General features: G+C 43.8%; 1 pseudogene; it reads left to right on the top strand.

Moving 5' to 3' along the window:
• The first annotated feature begins 139 nt into the window (after positions 1-139).
• On the top strand, positions 140-2,300 carry LOC125618726 (annotated as a pseudogene).
• Positions 2,301-9,225: the final 6,925 nt, after the last annotated feature.

Genomic DNA, 9,225 nt, shown 5'->3' with positions numbered 1-9,225 from the left:
GGTGGTGGCAGTTGGGGCTCTGAGGGTTTTTCCTGAGAGGCTGTTTTGTTTGGCGTGTGTGGTTCTAAAAATAAAGTTAGTTTCTTTTGACAAGTGGCTCCTGATTGTGCCCAGCCAGACTGCGGCACTCTACCATCCCTGGTAAGCACAGAGTCCTCTCTTTTCTGAACTAAATTCTGCCATGGTACAATCAAGTTGACCTTTATGAAGCACTTACTATCTTCCAGGTATTTTACAAAGCACTTTATAAGACATTAATTTCTCTTAAGTCTTCATATTCAGGTGTATAGCAATCTCTGATCTGAATCAAAATGGTATAAATGCAAATGGCATTTATTGGCTCACAATAAATGGGGAAACTCAGTGGCACAAGGAAATGTAATTCAGAACGGGTAAACTCAAATGAGGAGGCAGGGGAGACTGGATATGAGAGTGCCCTGCTATCACAAGGGCTCTGGGTTTAGAAGGGTGGCCGCATTGATGTGTCTTCCTGCCCCATTTTTTATTGGAAAGAAGAAATGCAGAATTTTGTTCATAATACGTTTACTGGGGATTTGGATCCAATGTGTGGCAAGCTTTGATGGCAATATAACGTGGTCAACAGTGGTTGTTAGGTTTCAGTGGAAGTGTGACATTTGGACATCTTGTCTCAGGACTTTTGATTGGTTGAAGGCCATGGTGGCCTCAGAGTTGCTGGCACCAGAGCTAAGAGACAATGGGTGATGGCATAACGTGGTTCAGAGAGCTGCTGCTACAGCCTTCGAAGGAGCTCCAGCAAGCCTAGACCACTAGATCAGACTCTACACAGACCCAACCCCAACCTGGTTTCTGCATAAAGACCAACTCTTCAGAAAGGAAGGCTTTTATTAACATCTGTCACTCTCCCTCCACCCCCTCCTTCAGTGACATGATCCAGGACAAGCTGCTTCAAATGCTGGAGGAAGACCAAGCTGTTTTTGCATCCCCATGTATCTGGTCACAGGCTGAACTGGATGCAAAAGGCCAATGTTTATGGCAGAACTGTGATTTATTGCAGGAGTCGTGGTCACCATTGCCAGGAAGGACCTTGTGGACAAATACAGCTTGTAGCTGAATCCAGAACAGCACATGTTGAAAAAAATCAGCCTTTTCTAGGCTCCATCTTGCAGCAGAACATCTGCTCCCAGTAGCCCTAGGATCCAAGAGCTGGGGAGCCTGTGTGCCCCTGGCTCCCAGACAGCTGAGGGAGGACATGAGAAGCCTTACCTTACCCTTTGGCTGGAGGTACCCGACCTCCCACAACTGGATGGAGACCTGGGGCTGTTGCTGGAGATCAGGGGGAACCAACTGGTGATGGGGAGCCCCCAGCAGCTGTATCATCTGCATGCTTCCACCCCTGTGTGCAACTTTGAGGAGGGCAAGGCAGCTTTTCACCAGAAGAGAAAGCAACCAATGGTGGCCTCTGCCACTGCCTTCTTGACTAGAATGCCTTCCAAATGTGGAGAAAAAGCTGATGGTTTCTCTAAATTGAAATAAAAGAGTTTTGCCTTAAAAATATTAGGAAGTCCACGTAGGTCTGGCTTCAGACATGACTGAACTTAAACAATGTCATCAAAATCTTGTCAGCCTCTGTCTCCTGGCTGGGCTCCACCTTCCTTTGTGTGTTGGCTTTGTTCTCAGGTTCCCTATGGGGGCAGGTGGCTGGAGCTGCTCCAGCCAGACAGTCTTCCAGTGTCTCTGTTTCAGCAGGAAAAAGAGAGCAGCACTAGGGGCAGCACTCGATTTCCTCCTGAGTGCTGAGATGCCCTCTAATTAGACAGGGTCACGGGCTCAGCTCTGAATTGGCCTCATGGCTAGGGGCTTTAAGGGTCATGTTCTGCATTCCTGAATTAAGGTGATGAAGCCCCAACCAGACCAGAGGGATAGAGAATAGGGGAAAAACAGTCCCAGCTGGAAACCGGGGTGGGGGTATGTGTGTGTGGAGATGCGGGCAGTACAAAATTTTCATAACCCTTTTAAGTGTTTGTCAGATGAGGAAACTGAGGAAGGGTCTTAGGAAACTTGCCCAAGGTCATTGCAAGAAATTGTTAAAACAGGGACTTGAATCCTATTTTATTTGACACACTGTATTTGTTGTTCCATTTATTTAGAGTAAATGTGTTTGATCTTTAAATAAAAACAAGAATGCATAACTAGAATAAATGATGTTGGATTATCCATAATAAAAATCTTTCCCACTTTGTCCTGTAAATTTATCTGAAGGGACGGGCTAGAAGTAGCCCTCTGTGGAGGTAGAACTCTCTTTCCAATAAGTCATTGGCCAAGTTCTGCTGCAAAGGAAAAGAAAGGGAATGTGATTGTTCATAAAAGATACAGGGCATGCTTTTAAATTTATCACAAAATGATTTGAACCACTCTGCAGGCTTCAAGAAAAATACATTAAGCAAATCCTATTTCTTTTCTTTCCTTTCCCTCCCTCCCTTCCTCCCTCCCTTCCTTCCTTCCTTCCTTCCTTCCGTACTGGGGATTGAACCTAGGGGCACTCTACCAATGAGCAACATCCCCAGCCTTTTTTACTCATTTATTTACTTTTTGAGACAGGGTCATATTAAACTTTGCAGACTGGTCTTGAACTTGCAATCTTCCTGGCCTCGGCCTCCACAGTTGCCGGGATTATGGGTATGTGTGTGGTATTATATGCCCCTGTGCCTAGCACATTAAGTGAATTCCTTTTTTTTTTTTTTTCAGAGATTGAATCCAAGGACACTTTACCACTGAGCCATATCCCCAGCCCCTATTCATATTTTATTTAGAGACAGGGTCTCCCTGAGTTACTTATGGCCTCACTAAATTAGAGGCTGACTGGGGTCTCCCTGAGTTACTTATGGCCTCACTAAATTAGAGGCTGACTTTGAACTTATGATACTTGTGCTTCAGCCTCTGGAGCTGCTGGAATTGAACTCAATTCTTGATATGACTTTTTTTTTTTAATTTCACACCTTTTTAAATATTTTTTTTAGTTTTAAGTGGACACAATATTTTTATTTTACATTTATGTGGTGCTGAGGATCGAACTCAGTGCCTCAAGCATGCTAGGCAAGCACTCCACCACTGAGCCACAACCCCAGCCCCTTTTGATATGATTTTTACTCTCTTGGACATTTCACAACCTAACTGCCTCCTGGAAGGGTTTTGAAACATTTATCCTGGAGATACAGTCAATGTTGATTTTACTCTGAACTTTTAACCACAGGAAACTATACAGTCAGTTATTTATGACCTTATCATATTGACATGTACTAACCAAGATAGAGAAAGTTATGGTGTTAGCAGAGTCAGCACAGTTAGACCTGGACCTGGTACTAATTAACTCTGCAATTTCAGACAAACTCTGTGACCTTACTGGTTTTTGCTTTCTTCATCTATAAAATCTTTAAAATGATAATGACGCTTTCTTTATAGGTTTTTGTGAAATTCTGGTGATATAATGCATTTTTTAAACTCCAGAATATTTGTAAATCTTTAAACAGTTCACAAATATGAAGTATTATAACACTCCTCATCTGAGAATCTGAGAAGTCCATAACTACCCATTCAAATTAACAGGCTACCAAGAAGCAGACCTACGTCAAGTTAGAACTAAAGCTTACAACATCAGCAGAGGATTCTGACTAAGTAACAACCTTCTATTTAATAAGAAAGTAATGGTTCTCTGGCAAACAAAATGCATAAAGCAAAAACAAAGAAACACTAATGTGTTTTATTAGATTGAAGTGCAGAAAGAGAGAGAGAGTAATACAGGTGTGGCATGATCTTCTAAGCAAAATTATCAGTTATCAAAACTGTATGAGATTCCATGGGGTCCCCATGTCTATGGTCAAATTCCCTAAGTGGACAAGCAGGTTTTGAGTGAAAGAGTGAAAAGTTGAAAACTTAAAGAGCAGTTTTACTGAGACCAAATTAGAACAGAGCAGCAATACGCCCCAAGGAAAAAACCTTTCAGATTTCAAGGTCTAGTTCAAGTAAAAGTGGGCAGATCAGTGGTCAGGCTTGGACTCAGGCAGAAGATACCCTCCAGCAATTCTGGGGAGTCTTCTTCCTTCCAAAGCCTTCCATTCTCTTCCTTCAAGCAAGGTGGAAAGAACTTAACTCCTTTGATGATCTTCAGTCAGATAATAAACAACAATGCTTCTGGGGCTGGCTGACTTACCTTGCATACTAACCAGTGACCGAGCACCAACCAACCTCTGAGTGCTGGCTTGTTCACAGGGTTGTAAACAGTGTCTAGGTGTTACCTGGTTACAGGCACTGGAGGTACCAACTGGGAAGCCCAACCTCTCACCTAACGGAACTCCCTGACTGAGGCTTGGTCTGCAGAGGTAGTGCCTGAGCCTGAGGTTGGACAGGACAGAGTTGGCCCTTCAGACAGTGGTGAGGGTGAGGGAGACTCAGACATTCCAAGCCAAAGGACAATCTGAGTTGAGACACTGGAAACTGATGCATTTGGAACCTTTATGACCACATGGCTGGACTGCAGGAGAGACGTTGCTGAGGTGGGGCTGGGAGAGAAGGGGCAGGTGGTGGCTAGGTCATGACCAGCCAAGCAAGCCATGTTTCAGGTTAGTTTTGATAATGTGCAAGTTGTAGTTTTGATCCCAGCACAAAGGCATCAGAAATGATATAATTAGATGAGTATTTAAATAATAACAAACATGGGCTGGGATTGTGGCTTAGCGGTAGAGCACGTGTGAGGCTCTGGGTTTGATCCTCAGCACCACATAAAAATAAAATAAAGATATTGTGTCTATCTACAACTAAAAAATAAAATATTAAAAAGGGGGAGCAGTGAGCAATGTTTCTATTAAAAATGCATTTCTAAGCCTACTTGTTGAATCCAGAACATCTCTTTAAAATAATAATAACAAACAGTATATGTTCCAAGTAAGATTTTGAAGATCAGAAAAGTACAAAAAAGTATAAGGTTTATTTAATGTATTGGACACATTATGACTCTGGGAAGAAGGGACTTCTTAACTTCGTTCTCTTGCTACTCGAGAGAACCCATTCTGAAGCGAAATCCTCAGCTTCTCTGAGTCCTTTTGGTCATAAGCCTGCTCTTGACCGGGGATGGTCAAAGTTAGGTCAAGTCTAGTGTTAATCCTTCAATTTTAAAACTCTTCTCCACACTCTGGCCAGGCTCGCTTCAGTCTTGGAAGCTTCTAGTAAAGAAGAAGGACATGGTCTGCTTTTTCTCTCTTTCTATTCTCCCACTAGCTGCTGCCTCCCTAGTCAGGTCCTTGGGGAAGGACCAGGGGCAGATAGCCCACACTTATGTGATAAATACAGCTGTTGTATGGTGTGACATTTATACCTTGCAGCTTCTTCTACCAGGGCCCTGGCTATCCTGACCTTCTGCCAGGTCACTTCTCCCTGCTGGTGGTTATCTTGGGTGGTATCCCTTTTAACATTGCCTGTGAGCAGATAGCCTCCTTTTGTGGACCACCCATCAGCAAAAGGGTGGCTCTCTGCCAGTGAGTCCTCTTTCTTTATCCTATTCCAGTCTCTCACCTATAGGCTCCTCTGGTGACAATCAGTCACCAGTGCTATGATCCCCCACCTCCAAGAGATACAGGTCAAGACCTCCAAATGACTTTGTGAAACCCCCTTTTTTGATTTAAGATGAGAGGGTAAGTCTCTTGGCAGGATAGGGGTGGGGTGGGTTGTAAAATAGCACCAAGGCCACTTCCTAAAAAGAAGCCCTGACTTTGGTCTCTTAAACCTCCCAAGGGATGTTTCTGGCTGTCTTCCATTTCCTGAAGGTAGGTAGCAGGCTTACATTAATGAGCCCATGTCACAATCTCTTTGCACGCCCAACACGTAGCTCTATGGTCTAGCACATCTTTTCAGAATGTGCCAACTTGGGACTTACCATAGAATTCTTAGTTTTTAAAGACTTTAGAAAATAGAAGTTGGAATTTTCTTTACAAAATAAAAAATTACCCATAATCCCACTAGTATTTCTTTTCTTTCCTTTTTTTAGAGTGTAGGGGTTAAACAGTAACGTCTCTTTTCCTCCTCTCAACATGAGTGGTTTGGTGTATATCCTTCAAAATCATCTTTCATGGTTATACAAATCTAGAAGCTCTAGCTAGGCAGAAAGACAGACCATTCTAAAACACAGCTGGGGCTGGGGCTCAGTGGTAGAGCGCTTGTCTAGCATGTGTGGGGCACTGGGTTCGATCCCCGGCACCACTTAAAAAACAAATAAAATAAAGGTACTGTGTTCATCTACAGCTAAAAAAAAATATAAAAAAAAAAAACATAGCTACAAAATTTTAGACATTTTCCCCTTCAAGGGCGGAGTTTATGTTCCCTTTCCTGGAATTGGGGCAGGCTGTGACTGCTTTGACTAATGGAATACAGCTGAAATGAAGCTTGTGGCTTACACGGCAGCGTCATAAGAGACCCTGAGGCTTTCACTGTGCTCCTGGGGCCACTGGCACTTGAAGCACTGAGCCACCAGGGAAGAAATGGGACTACCCCGAGGCCATGATGGTGGGAGTCTCGGCTGAGCCAGTTCTTTACCATTGCAGGCCAGGACGCAGGGCTCACAGTGAAGAAGCCCATGAGGGGTACACCTGCCAGTTCCAGCCTCTCAGAGTTGCCTGAGCCCTGGGTAAATACAGTTGTATACCTGCTATGCCCTGTCTGAATTCCTGACCCCCAGAATCTGTGAGCATGATAAAATGGTGGTGGTATCAGGCCACTAAGTTTTGGAGTGGCTTGTAACCCAGTGATAGGCAACAGGAACAGAGATATATTCATGTTAAAAAGTTCATGTAGCTGCAAAAGTTAAAGAGGAAGTAGAAGGGAGTAAGATTGGAGGCGGAAAGACAAGGTCTGGGGCTTTTGCAGTAACCCACGCACGAGAGAGGGCAGTGCAGGCAATGGTCCGGCAAGAGAAGGGGCCCACTGAGAAACTTTCAGGCTCCACACTTTCTGCTCTCTGGCCAGCCTTAAACCATGAAGCATAAAAGAGGGAGAAAAAGGCGTAGGGCGGGAACCTTTGGTACACCGTAAATGTGTCTCCTGTCCGCATATCTCAGCCTTTTTCTTTGGGTGCAGAGTCGGCTTTCTTACCCCAGGCTGTGATTACATGGTTTAGTTTCACAAATGGGACTCCCTGAATGTTAGGCTGTAGATTACATTAATCAATCTATTTCGTTTTATCTTACATGCTAACTTAAAAGCCTCTTAGAAAGAAAATATATGCAAAGGAATGTACGGAGCAGAGCCGCGTCATTATTCTCAGTGCAGCGCTTTCGCCTGCCAATACACAGGAGGTCCCTGGTTGGTCTACGACAGGCGGTCTGCATGGGCTCAGTCCTGCAGTCGGGGAGTGAGGTGGGGTGGGTGGGAGGACGGAGGGTACAGAATGGCGGAAAGAGAAACAATTGCTCACAGTCAGCTTACCAGCATGTGCCAAGATATTCTGTGTCTGGGCTGTAGGACCCTGTGTGCAGAACCTATGGCTTACATTCTAAGAAAGGTCTGTATGTGTGTGAACGTGCGCACAGACAAAGGACCAGGAGCATGTGTGTCCCAAGTGGCAAAGATTATTATCTCTGGGTGGGGGTGGAATTACTCCTGATTTTGTTGGTTTCTTTGGTTCCTGGTGTTTTTTATTATGTTTTCCAAATTTTCTGCATTACTTCTCAGAAGGAAAAAGGAAGGAAGGAAGGAAGGAAGAGGGACTGGGGTTATAGCTCAGTGACAGAGCACTTGCCTTGCACGTGTGAGGCACTGGGTTTGATCCTCAGCACCTCATAAAAATAAATAAATAAATGAAGATGAAAAATGTTTTTAAAAAAAGAAAGAAAGAAAGAAAAGAAAAGCACTATGCTCTATTGGAAAGGTTCTCATAATTTCATCCATCTCCCCCATATTATTAGCACTAGTGTTTTGTGCAAGTCCCACCTTAGATCACCCTAGTAGTCTTCATCTTACTAAACCCAGGAGATCACAAGTACTGATAAGGGATCACTGTTATGCACAGTTGAGAGCCCTTCTGATTCAGAATTCTTTTTAAAACACTTCTCTACTACTTACCTTGCTTTCCAAGTGCTCAGGACAGCCTCCCTGCATCCTGTAGTCCTCTATGCACTACCAGGTGTGTGGTCTTTAGTAACCAATTCCTGTGCTTCCAAATCTGTTTTTTCTCCCCATCCCCTGCCCTGTCCTCCTCTGGCACTTTTCTATATTGTTCCATCTTCCCACCCTCTACACCAGTGTCGACTTCCCAGGTGGATCTCAGTTAGATGTTTGAAATGGAACCAATACATATTAAACTCATTTAGAATATTTGAATAGCTAGTAGCTTATACTCACTGGGTTTTAAAAGAGGTTGCCCAGTTCACGTTACTGTGTCTCTAATTGGCGATGTTAAAGCTATAGTCGAATGCAGATTTTCACGCTCCCATTAAATCCATGTGCAAGTAGGTCACAACCTCTTTTAGCCAAGCAGGGAAGGTTTCCTGTAGCTAGGCGCCATCGCTATTAATATCAGATAGAGCAGCAACTAATTCAGTCATGTTGATGGATGCCGAGATGGTGCCCAGACTCATCTGCAGTTGGAGCTACAGAGCTGGAGTGCGAGAAACCAATTTCCTCCCGGCCAGAAGTGCTCCAGGTCACCCTGGTTACGGAGAAAAATGACATGAGTCACTGCATCTCCTAAGCCAGCTTATCCAGAATGTTGTCCGCAGCTAAGCCAACAAATAACAATAGGTGCATGCAGAACACACACGGTCTCCAGCATTAATTCCAAAAATCTACTCCAATTTACCAGGAAAAAAGGTTAGGAAACTGCAAAGTGAAGCAGCTACAAAAAGCACTTCAAACCAGCACCCGACAGGGCGAGAAATGCAGACCAGCTTCTGCCCTTTAGCCAGTGAGTCAATTCAAAACAAGGTTGTACCTGTGGACAGTGTTTGTTGCCTTTCTTTTTCTATTTTTTGTCCATGAAGCAGAGGTGGAATTGTATATACACCTGTGGGATATGGAAATATATTTATTTCTCTCCAGGTTTCATTCAGTAAACAAACGTCTATTAGTACCTTGTATGTGCCAAGCATTGTGTCAGGAACTGATGCTTGTAATGTGGCTCAGCCCTGTTCTGAAGGAAGCTATCATCTAGTTAGGGCGGAAACTGGGATTGGTGTAAATGATGAAATAAGATAATAAAAT

The sequence above is a fragment of the Marmota marmota genome, unplaced genomic scaffold, assembly GCF_001458135.2.
Source record: "Marmota marmota marmota unplaced genomic scaffold, marMar, whole genome shotgun sequence".
NCBI lineage: Eukaryota > Metazoa > Chordata > Mammalia > Rodentia > Sciuridae > Marmota > Marmota marmota.
This window is presented reverse-complemented; position numbering and strand designations above follow the sequence as displayed.